General features: G+C 41.3%; 1 protein-coding gene across 21 annotated transcripts in view; it reads left to right on the top strand.

Annotated features, from left to right (window-relative positions):
• Positions 1-12500, top strand: part of LOC110499739 (glutamate receptor-interacting protein 1) — a 709091-nt gene that overhangs the window by 429221 nt on the left and 267370 nt on the right. The gene's annotated exons all lie outside the window — the stretch shown is intronic.

Genomic DNA, 12500 nt, shown 5'->3' with positions numbered 1-12500 from the left:
TTATGTCGTCACATTTACTTTAGACGTGGCAATGTTGTCATTAGCTTGCAAAGTTCGTCAAAAATAGCTAGTAGTGCTAGCGTCAGCTAGCTAAAATCCGGTGGCCTCCCCTCAATTTTAGCTAATTAGCTAACTTTATACTGCATCTATAATAAATCTGGTGACATCAAAGTGACGACAAAAGGTTTTCCTACTAATTATTTGCCTCATTTTGAAAGTCATTTTTATTTCCAAGCCACTAATGCAGTTTTGATTAAATCTTGCATCAGCTCTCATTGACGATGCATTGAGTAACATGCTCGACTTACGATAGAGTTCAGCTTTGTCAGCCCGTTGTCAAATATCTACTTTTCCTTTTTAATTTAATGTTAATTCAGTCCAAAACAATATTGTGACCAAACATACAAACCATGAACAGCTAACCTGTATAGGTCACTATAGCTGTTCTGTAGTTGAATAATGTATGGAGTTGGTTGTCTTGTCACTCTGGTAGTACTGTGGATGTGGCTGGCTTTCTTGTCAATATATACAGTATGTTTTAGTTCTGGGTGGTTTTCTTGTCAATATATATGTTTTAGTTCTGGGTGGCTTTCTTGTCAATATATACAGTATGTTTTAGTCACAGATAAACTGTTGAGTTTGATATCATCATTGTCACAGATAAACTGTTGAGTTTAATATCATCGCTGTCACAGATAAACTGTTGAGTTTGATATCATCGTTGGCACAGATAAACGGTTGAGTTTGATACCATCACTGTCACCGGTAAACTGTTGAGTTTGATACCATCGCTGGCACAGATAAACGGTTGAGTTTGATACCATCACTGTCACCGGTAAACGGTTGAGTTTGATACCATCACTGTCACAGATAAACTGTTGAGTTTGATACCATCACTGTCACAGATAAACGGTTGAGTTTGATACCATCACTGTCACCGGTAAACTGTTGAGTTTGATACCATCGCTGTCACAGATAAACGGTTGAGTTTGATACCATCGCTGTCACAGATAAACGGTTGAGTTTGATATCATCTCTGTCACAGATAAACGGTTGAGTTTGATACCATCACTGTCACAGATAAACGGTTGAGTTTGATACCATCACTGTCACAGATAAACGGTTGAGTTTGATATCATCTCTGTCACAGATAAACGGTTGAGTTTGATACCATCACTGTCACAGATAAACGGTTGAGTTTGATACCATCACTGTCACAGATAAACGGTTGAGTTTGATATCATCTCTGTCACAGATAAACGGTTGAGTTTGATACCATCACTGTCACAGATAAACGGTTGAGTTTGATACCATCACTGTCACAGATAAACGGTTGAGTTTGATATCATTTAAAAGCTAACAATCAGTGTTGTTAAAATATTTAATTATACCTTTAAAGAAAAGTATACACATTTTAATTTTTAAACCTTTAACCTCAAATGTCTAAAAACATAAATTATGTAATTTTTTTAAATTATTTTTGTCATGTTCGCATATGTTGTAGCTAAGATGATATTTGACTGATGTTTTTGTGTCGTGCCCACGATCGGTTGAGACACAACATGCTCTTGAATACAGGGAGGAGGGCTCATTTCAACCGTAGAAATATAACTCATAGAATGGGTCTATCCCTTCAGGCCACTAGTTGGTACACCACTGACATTTACATTTAATTAACATGTTTTACATTCTAATTAATACCAACACAGATGACCTGCCTGTCCACCCACTGTCAAATGTCAACTGAAAAGGTCATGTCTATTCTAGTATCTGAATTTCTATGAGGTACAATAGGTTTTTCTATGGGAGGACTGACAGTGTCATTTAAAACAACAGATGTTCCCATTCAAGTCAACATCCTCTGATGTGTGGACCTCCAATCTTCTCTCTGGTACCATTTTGAAAGGTTCAGGTTTCAATTGTATTCCCTTTTCAGCACATTTAACAGCTAAAACATGACACTCGCACCCTATTCACGTGCATACTAGGTATAACCTCCACATGTGGTGCATATTGAAGCCATCAGATAAGCTGTATCCCGTGCTTTGTGGCGAGTGAGAGCCTGTTAAGTCAGCAGCTCGCTGGCTGTGAAGTTTGAAATGATTTGATCCGGAGGAGACGAGTGAGTGAGAGGAAGTGGATTAAAATTAATAACAAGATCACGGAGAGGACAGGAAGGGGAAAGTGGAGGAGGCGCTGGAACGCAATGCCGCAACCTAAAATAACCAAATCCTCCTCAGTGAGAGAGAGAGAGAGAGAGAGAGGAGTGCTTATCACGCCACTCCAGAGGAATGATGGGAGACGAAGGGGCCTGTGGCCCTGTGTTAGTTATTCAACCGGAACTGAGCTCTCTACTCTTATGGGATTCACTTTTTCAGACACATAATGAATCCAAACTGACAATCCTGGCATCCTGCTATGGAAGAGTACCATAAGATGTGTTGTTCTGTACAGCAGTTTACTCCTATACTGAACCTGTGTTGTTATGTACAGCAGTTTACTCCTATACTGAACCTGTGTTGTTCTGTACAGCAGTTTACTCCTATACTGAACCTGTGTTGTTCTGTACAGCAGTTTACTCCTATACTGAACCTGTGTTGTTCTGTACAGCAGTTTACTCCTATACTGAACCTGTGTTGTTCTGTACAACATTTTACTCCTATACTGAACCTGTGTTGTTATGTACAACGGTTTACTCCTATACTGAACCTGTGTTGTTCTGTACAACAGTTTACTCCTATACTGAACCTGTGTGCTTCTTTGGAGAATTGTGTTAGCCCTGTCCTGTCAACTCTTAGCCTAGTCTGAGACGTTCTCCTTCTTCCACAGTCAGGACTAGATCAGAGAGGTTGGTAGTAGACCAGGACCTGACTATAGAGAAGTCATTATTAACTACAGGACCTGACTATAGAGAAGTCATTATTAACTACAGGACCTGACTATAGAGAAGTCATTATTAACTACAGGACCTGACTATAGAGAAGTCATTATTAACTACCTGACTATAGATAAGTCATTATTAACTACAGGACCTGACTATAGAGAAGTCATTATTAACTACAGGACTATAGAGAAGTCATTATTAACTACAGGACTATAGAGAAGTCATTATTAACTACAGGACCTGACTATAGAGAAGTCATTATTAACTATAGCTGGTCTACCCTTGTAGACCAATTTGAGAGGTTGACCTATGTCATACAGACATAGTCAGTCAGGTTGACATCTGTCATACAGACAGATCAGATCAGACAGGTTGACCTCTGTCTTACAGACATATCAGACAGTTTGACCTCTGTCATACAGACAGATCAGATCAGTCAGGTTGACCTCTGTCATACAGACAGATCAGACAGTCCTGAGACTGGCTATATGACAGTCCTGAGACTGGCTATATGACAGAAGTATAACGACCCCTGAGACTGGCTATATGACAGAAGTATAACGACCCCTGAGACTGGCTATATGACAGAAGTATAACGACCCCTGAGACTGGCTATATGACAGAAGTATAACGACCCCTGAGACTGGCTATATGACAGAAGTATAACGACCCCTGAGACTGGCTATATGACAGAAGTATAACGACCCCTGAGACTGGCTATATGACAGAAGTATAACGACCCCTGAGACTGGCTATATGACAGAAGTATAACGACCTCTGAGACTGGCTATATGACAGAAGTATAACGAGTCATGAGACTGGCTATATGACAGAAGTATAACGACCCCTGAGACTGGCTATATGACAGAAGTATAATGACCCCTGAGACTGGCTATATGACAGAAGTATAACGACCCCTGAGACTGGCTATATGACAGCCCTGAGACTGGCTATATGACAGAAGTATAACGACCTCTGAGACTGGCTATATGACAGAAGTATAACGACCCCTGAGACTGGCTATATGACAGAAGTATAACGACCCCTGAGACTGGCTATATGACAGAAGTATAACGACCTCTGAGACTGGCTATATGACAGAAGTATAACGACCTCTGAGACTGGCTATATGACAGAAGTATAACGACCTCTGAGACTGGCTATATGACAGAAGTATAACGACCCCTGAGACTGGCTATATGACAGAAGTATAACGACCCCTGAGACTGGCTATATGACAGCCCTGAGACTGGCTATATGACAGAAGTATAACGACCCCTGAGACTGGCTATATGACAGAAGTATAACGACCTCTGAGACTGGCTATATGACAGAAGTATAATGACCCCTGAGACTGGCTATATGACAGAAGTATAACGACCCCTGAGACTGGCTATATGACAGCCCTGAGACTGGCTATATGACAGAAGTATAACGACCTCTGAGACTGGCTATATGACAGAAGTATAACGACCCCTGAGACTGGCTATATGACAGAAGTATAACGACCCCTGAGACTGGCTATATGACAGAAGTATAACGACCTCTGAGACTGGCTATATGACAGAAGTATAACGACCTCTGAGACTGGCTATATGACAGAAGTATAACGACCTCTGAGACTGGCTATATGACAGAAGAATAACGACCCCTGAGACTGGCTATATGACAGCCCTGAGACTGGCTATATGACAGAAGTATAACGACCTCTGAGACTGGCTATATGACAGAAGTATAACGACCCCTGAGACTGGCTATATGACAGAAGTATAACGACCCCTGAGACTGGCTATATGACAGAAGTATAACGACCTCTGAGACTGGCTATATGACAGAAGTATAACGACCTCTGAGACTGGCTATATGACAGAAGTATAACGACCTCTGAGACTGGCTATATGACAGAAGTATAACGACCCCTGAGACTGGCTATATGACAGAAGTATAACGACCCCTGAGACTGGCTATATGACAGCCCTGAGACTGGCTATATGACAGAAGTATAACGACCCCTGAGACTGGCTATATGACAGAAGTATAACGACCTCTGAGACTGGCTATATGACAGAAGTATAATGACCCCTGAGACTGGCTATATGACAGAAGTATAACGACCCCTGAGACTGGCTATATGACAGCCCTGAGACTGGCTATATGACAGAAGTATAACGACCTCTGAGACTGGCTATATGACAGAAGTATAACGACCCCTGAGACTGGCTATATGACAGAAGTATAACGACCCCTGAGACTGGCTATATGACAGCCCTGAGACTGGCTATATGACAGAAGTATAACGACCTCTGAGACTGGCTATATGACAGAAGTATAACGACCCCTGAGACTGGCTATATGACAGAAGTATAACGACCCCTGAGACTGGCTATATGACAGAAGTATAACGACCTCTGAGACTGGCTATATGACAGAAGTATAACGACCTCTGAGACTGGCTATATGACAGAAGTATAACGACCCCTGAGACTGGCTATATGACAGAAGTATAACGACCCCTGAGACTGGCTATATGACAGCCCTGAGACTGGCTATATGACAGAAGTATAACGACCCCTGAGACTGGCTATATGACAGAAGTATAACGACCTCTGAGACTGGCTATATGACAGAAGTATAATGACCCCTGAGACTGGCTATATGACAGAAGTATAACGACCCCTGAGACTGGCTATATGACAGCCCTGAGACTGGCTATATGACAGAAGTATAACGACCTCTGAGACTGGCTATATGACAGAAGTATAACGACCCCTGAGACTGGCTATATGACAGAAGTATAACGACCCCTGAGACTGGCTATATGACAGAAGTATAACGACCTCTGAGACTGGCTATATGACAGAAGTATAACGACCTCTGAGACTGGCTATATGACAGAAGTATAACGACCTCTGAGACTGGCTATATGACAGAAGAATAACGACGCCCTTCAGCAATGAGTCTCTATGGCCTGGAGCTTGAGCCCTCTGATGTTGCTCTGTAGGTTTTTATTTTTATTTTACCTTTATTTAACCAGGCAAGTCAGTTAAGAACAAATTCTTATTTTCAACGAGGGCCTAGGAACAGTGGGCTAACAGGGGTTAACTGCCTGTTCAGGGGCAGAACGACAGATTTGTCAGCTCGGGGATTTGAACTTGCAACCTTCCAGTTACTAGTCCAACGCTCTAACCACTAGACTACCCTGCCGCCCTTAACTGCCTGTTCAGGGTCTCTAGGTGATAGGAGGGTTAGGAGAGACAGGAGGGTTAGGAGAGACAGGAAGGTTAGGAGAGACAGGAGGGGTAGTAGAGACAGGAGGGGTAGGAGAGACAGGAGGGTTAAGGAGGGAAATGAGGGTTAGGAGAGACAGGAGGGGTAGGAGAGACAGGAGGGGTAGGAGGGTTAGGAGATACATGAAGGTTAGGAGAGACAGGAGGGGTAGGAGAGACAGGAGGGGTAGGAGAGACAGGAGGGGTAGGAGAGACAGGAGGGTTAAGGAGGGACATGAGGGTTAGGAGAGACAGGAGGGGTAGGAGAGACAGGAGATGAGGGTTAGGAGAGACAGGAGGGGTAGGAGAGACAGGAGGGGTAGGAGGGTTAGGAGAGACAGGAGGGTTAGGAGAGACAGGAGGATTAGGAGAGACAGAAGGGTTAGGAGAGACAGGAGAGTTAGGAGAGACAGGAGGGTTAGGAGAGACAGGAAGGTTAGGAGAGACAGGAGGGTTAGGAGAGACAGGAAGGTTAGGAGAGACAGGAGGGTTAGGAGAGACAGGAAGGTTAGGAGAGACAGGAGGGGTAGTAGAGACAGGAGGGGTAGTAGAGACAGGAGGGTTAGGAGAGACAGCAGGGGTAGTAGAGACAGGCGGGTTAGGAGGGTTAGGAGAGACAGGAGGGTTAGGAGAGACAGGAGGGTTATGAGAGACAGGAGGGGTAGTAGAGACAGGAGGGGTAGTAGAGACAGGAGGGTTAGGAGAGACAGGAGGGTTAGGAGAGACAGGAGGGGTTGGAGAGACAGGAAGGTTAGGAGAGACAGGCGGGTTAGGAGAGACAGGAGGGTTAGGAGAGACAGTAGGGTTTGGAGAGACAGTAGGGGTTGGAGAGACAGGAGGGTTAGGAGAGACAGGCGGGTTAGGAGGGTTAGGAGAGACAGGAGGGTTAGGAGAGACAGGAGGGTTTGGAGAGACAGTAGGGGTTGGAGAGACAGGAGGGTTAGGAGAGACAGGAGGGTTAGGAGAGACAGGGGGTTAGGAGAGACAGGAGGGTTAGGAGAGACAGGAGGGTTAGGAGGGTTAGGAGAGACAGGAGGGGTAGGAGGGTTATGAGAGACAGGAGGGTTGGGAGGGATAGGAGGGATAGGAGTGACAGGAGGGTTAGGAGAGACAGGAGGGTTAGGAGGGTTAGGAGAGACAGGAGGGGTAGGAGGGTTAGGAGAGACAGGATGGTTGGGAGGGGTAACAGTCTGATGTTACTGTATTCATAGGCTGCACCTCCATCACTCGTTCACGTCGTTGCCATGGTTATCAGCGTTCTCCAGATGCCCCAGCCTATTGATGTCTGTCTGATGCTTAATGACCAGTCTTTCTGATTGGTGGCTAATGACTGTTTGGTCAAATGTACACTACAGTGGCCTGGAAATATCATGACATGGCTGAAGTAGACAAATACTTAGTAGACAACAACTCCATTATGAAGTGGTCAGGTTTCCTTTAGAGAGATGGCAATGTTGTCATGATCTATCTGGCAATGTTGTCATGATCTATCTGGCAATGTTGTCATGATCTATCTGGCAATGTTGTCATGATCTATCTGGAAATGTTGTCATGATCTATCTGGCAATGTTGCCATGATCTATCTGGAAATGTTGCCATGATCTATCTGGCAATGTTTTCATGATCTATCTGGCAATGTTGCCATGATCTATCTGGCAATGTTGCCATGATCTATCTGGCAATGTTGTCATGATCTATCTGGCAATGGTGTCATGATCTATCTGGCAATGTTGTCATGATCTATCTGGCAATGTTGTCATGATCTATCTGGCAATGTTGTCATGATCTATCTGGCAATGTTTTGCTAGCTAACGATAGCTAGTAAAAATGCCGGTGCTCTCCCCTCAATCTTAGCTAGCTAGCACAAGTTGTGCTGCTTCTGAAGTCAATCTGGCGACATCACAATGATGACAAAGACTTGACCTGCTCATTATGTTCCTCCTTTTTAAATGGCATGATGTTTCCAAGCCACGGTAATTAACTTTAGACTACATCTTCATCAGCAGCCTGAGACCCTGCTGAGCGTCAGTCCTACAGCAAAGGTTCCAAACAACATTGTGACGAATCATGCAACCCATGAATAGGGTCTCCAGGCAATAGAATCAAATAGAATAGTAGAATAGAATAATATTATATAATAATATAACAATATAACAGAATAATATAACAGAATAATATAACAGAATAACAGAATGATATAACAGAATAATATAACAGAATAACAGAATAATATAACAGAATAACAGAATGATATAACAGAATAATATAACAGAATAACAGAATAATATAACAGAATAACAGAATAATATAACAGAATAATATAACAGAATAATATAACAGAATAACAGAATAACAGAATAACAGAATAATATAACAGAATAATATAACATAATAACAGAATAATATAACAGAATAATATAACAGAATAATATAACAGAATAACAGAATGATATAACAGAATAATATAACAGAATAACAGAATAACAGAATAACAGAATAATATAACAGAATAATATAACAGAATAACAGAATAATATAACAGAATAATATAACAGAATAATATAACAGAATAACAGAATAATATAACAGAATAATATAACAGAATAATATAACAGAATAACAGAATGATATAACAGAATAATATAACAGAATAATATAACAGAATAACAGAATGATATAACAGAATAACAGAATAATATAACAGAATAACAGAATAATATAACAGAATAACAGAATAATATAACAGAATAACAGAATAATATAACAGAATAACAGAATAATATAACAGAATAACAGAATAATATAACAGAATAACAGAATAATATAACAGAATAACAGAATAATATAACAGAATAATATAACAGAATAATATAACAGAATAACAGAATGATATAACAGAATAACAGAATAATATAACAGAATAACAGAATAATATAACAGAATAACAGAATAATATAACAGAATAATATAACAGAATAATATAACAGAATAACAGAATGATATAACAGAATAACAGAATAATATAACAGAATAACAGAATAATATAACAGAATAACAGAATAATATAACAGAATAACAGAATAATATAACAGAATAACAGAATAATATAACAGAATAACAGAATAATATAACAGAATAACAGAATAATATAACAGAATAACAGAATAATATAACAGAATAACAGAATAATATAACAGAATAACAGAATAATATAACAGAATAACAGAATAATATAACAGAATAACAGAATAATATAACAGAATAACAGAATGATATAACAGAATAACAGAATAATATAACAGAATAACAGAATGATATAACAGAATAACAGAATAATATAACAGAATAACATAATAATATAACAGAATAACAGAATGATATAACAGAATAACAGAATAATATAACAGAATAACAGAATAATATAACAGAATAACAGAATGATATAACAGAATAACAGAATGATATAACAGAATAACAGAATAATATAACAGAATAACAGAATAATATAACAGAATAACAGAATAATATAACAGAATAACAGAATGATATAACAGAATAACAGAATAATATAACAGAATAACAGAATGATATAACAGAATAACAGAATAATATAACAGAATAACAGAATAATATAACAGAATAACAGAATAATATAACAGAATAACAGAATGATATAACAGAATAACAGAATGATATAACAGAATAACAGAATGATATAACAGAATAACAGAATAATATGATATAATAGAATAGATCTTTATTATCCCTAACAGTTGAAATGTATCTTCAGTGCCTGTGACAGTACCCAACCCCTCTCGTTTCCTCCACTATGCTGTGAGCAGTGATCTCCCGTGGAGGTTGGATTTGTTTCAGTGCAGGAGACTTTTCTCACCTCCTCCCTGCCAGCCGATGCTCTCAGTGTTTCACATTCACACGTTGTAGACATTCTGACTCACACTCCATAACCTGTTAGGGTCAGATACAGGGTCGCTGTGACCCTCACTCACCCATCCCCACTGGACACACACTGGTTGAATCAATGTCGTTTCCACATCATCACCTCCTGACAATGTCGTTTCCACATCATCACGTCATGACAATGTTGTTTCCACATCATCACGTCATGACAATGTCGTTTCCACATCATCACGTCATGACAATGTCGTTTCCACATCATCACGTCATGACAATGTCGTTTCCACATCATCACCTCCTGACAATGTCGTTTCTACATCATCACGTCCTGACAATGTCGTTTCCACATCATCACGTCCTGACAATGTCGTTTCTACATCATCACGTCATGACAATGTCGTTTCCACATCATCACGTCATGACAATGTCGTTTCCACATCATCACCTCCTGACAATGTCGTTTCTACATCATCACGTCCTGACAATGTCGTTTCCACATCATCACCTCCTGACAATGTCGTTTCCACATCATCACCTCCTGACAATGTCGTTTCCACATCATCACGTTCTGACAATGTCGTTTCCACATCATCACGTTCTGACAATGTCGTTTCCACATCATCACGTCCTGACAATGTCGTTTCCACATCATCACGTTCTGACAATGTCGTTTCCACATCATCACCTCCTGACAATGTCGTTTCCACATCATCACCTCCTGACAATGTCGTTTCCACATCATCACGTTCTGACAATGTCGTTTCCACATCATCACGTTCTGACAATGTCGTTTCCACATCATCACGTTCTGACAATGTCGTTTCCACATCATCACGTTCTGACAATGTCGTTTCCACATCATCACGTTCTGACAATGTCGTTTCCACATCATCACGTTCTGACAATGTCGTTTCCACATCATCACCTCCTGACAATGTCGTTTCCACATAATCACGTTCTGACAACGTCGTTTCCACATCATCACGTCCTGACAATGCCGTCTCCACATCATCACGTTCTGACAACGTCGTTTCCACATCATCACGTCCTGACAATGTCGTTTCCACATCATCACGTTCTGACAATGTCGTTTCCAAATGACGTTGAAGCAACGTGGAATAGATGTTGAATTGACGTCAGTGAGTCATGTTGGAACATGTGTACACACACACACACATACACACACATCACACACGCACACAGGTCAGCCAGCAAACTGCACCCAGTTAGCATTGTTTATTTCTTCATTTAACCTTTAACCTTTAACACCCCAAGTGGGCGGTCTGTCACCCTGACTACCAGTCTGACTGTCTGACACCCCAGGTGGGCGGTCTGTCACTCTGACTACCAGTCTGACTGTCTGACACCCCAGGTGGGCGGTCTGTCACCCTGACTACCAGTCTGACTGTCTGACACCCCAGGTGGGCGGTCTGTCACCCTGACTACCAGTCTGACTGTCTGACACCCCAGGTGGGCGGTCTGTCACCCTGACTACCAGTCTGACTGTCTGACACCCCAGGTGGGCGGTCTGTCACCCTGACTACCAGTCTGACTGTCTGACACCCCAGGTGGGCGGTCTGTCACCCTGACTACCAGTCTGACTGTCTGACACCCCAGGTGGGCGGTCTGTCACCCTGACTACCAGTCTGACTGTCTGACACCCCAGGTGGGCGGTCTGTCACCCTGACTACCAGTCTGACTGCCTGACACCCCAGGTGGGAGGAAACCTGCTAGAGAATGGCCAGATGTCTGGCTCTGAGAAACTCCTAGCTTGATCAATTTGTTTAAATCACTATATTTGTTCAAATGAGTTATTGTGCATATTGAAAGCTTGACTTTGTTTCACATTTTAGCCAGCTTGACCCTGCATTAGTGTGTTCCCAGGTAAATGTCCTTGTTATAGTGCAGTGGGTTCCCAGGTAAATGTCCTTGTTATTCCAGTGTGTTCCCAGGTAAATGTCCTTGTTAGTGCAGTGTGTTCCCAGGTAAATGTCCTTGTTAGTGCAGTGTGTTCCCAGGTAAATGTCCTTGTTATTGTGCAGTGTGTTCCCAGGTAAATGTCCTTGTTATAGTGCAGTGTGTTCCCAGGTAAATGTCCTTGTTATAGTGCAGTGTGTTCCCAGGTAAATGTCCTTGTTATTACAGTGTGTTCCCAGGTAAATGTCCTTGTTATTACAGTGTGTTCCCAGGTAAATGTCCTTGTTATAGTGCAGTGTGTTCCCAGGTAAATGTCCTTGTTAGTGCAGTGTGTTCCCAGGTAAATGTCCTTGTTAGTGCAGTGTGTTCCCAGGTAAATGTCCTTGTTATAGTGCAGTGTGTTCCTAGGTAAATGTCCTTGTTATAGTGCAGTGTGTTCCCAGGTAAATGTCCTTGTTAGTGCAGTGTGTTCCCAGGTAAATGTCCTTGTTATTACAGTGTGTTCCCAGGTAAATGTC

This window comes from Oncorhynchus mykiss, unplaced genomic scaffold, assembly GCF_057628025.1.
Source record: "Oncorhynchus mykiss isolate SJ-2025 unplaced genomic scaffold, ASM5762802v1 scaffold106, whole genome shotgun sequence".
In the NCBI taxonomy this organism is placed as follows: Eukaryota; Metazoa; Chordata; class Actinopteri; order Salmoniformes; family Salmonidae; genus Oncorhynchus; species Oncorhynchus mykiss.
The sequence above is the reverse complement of the archived record's forward strand: the minus strand, read 5'-3'. Positions and strand labels throughout refer to the sequence as shown.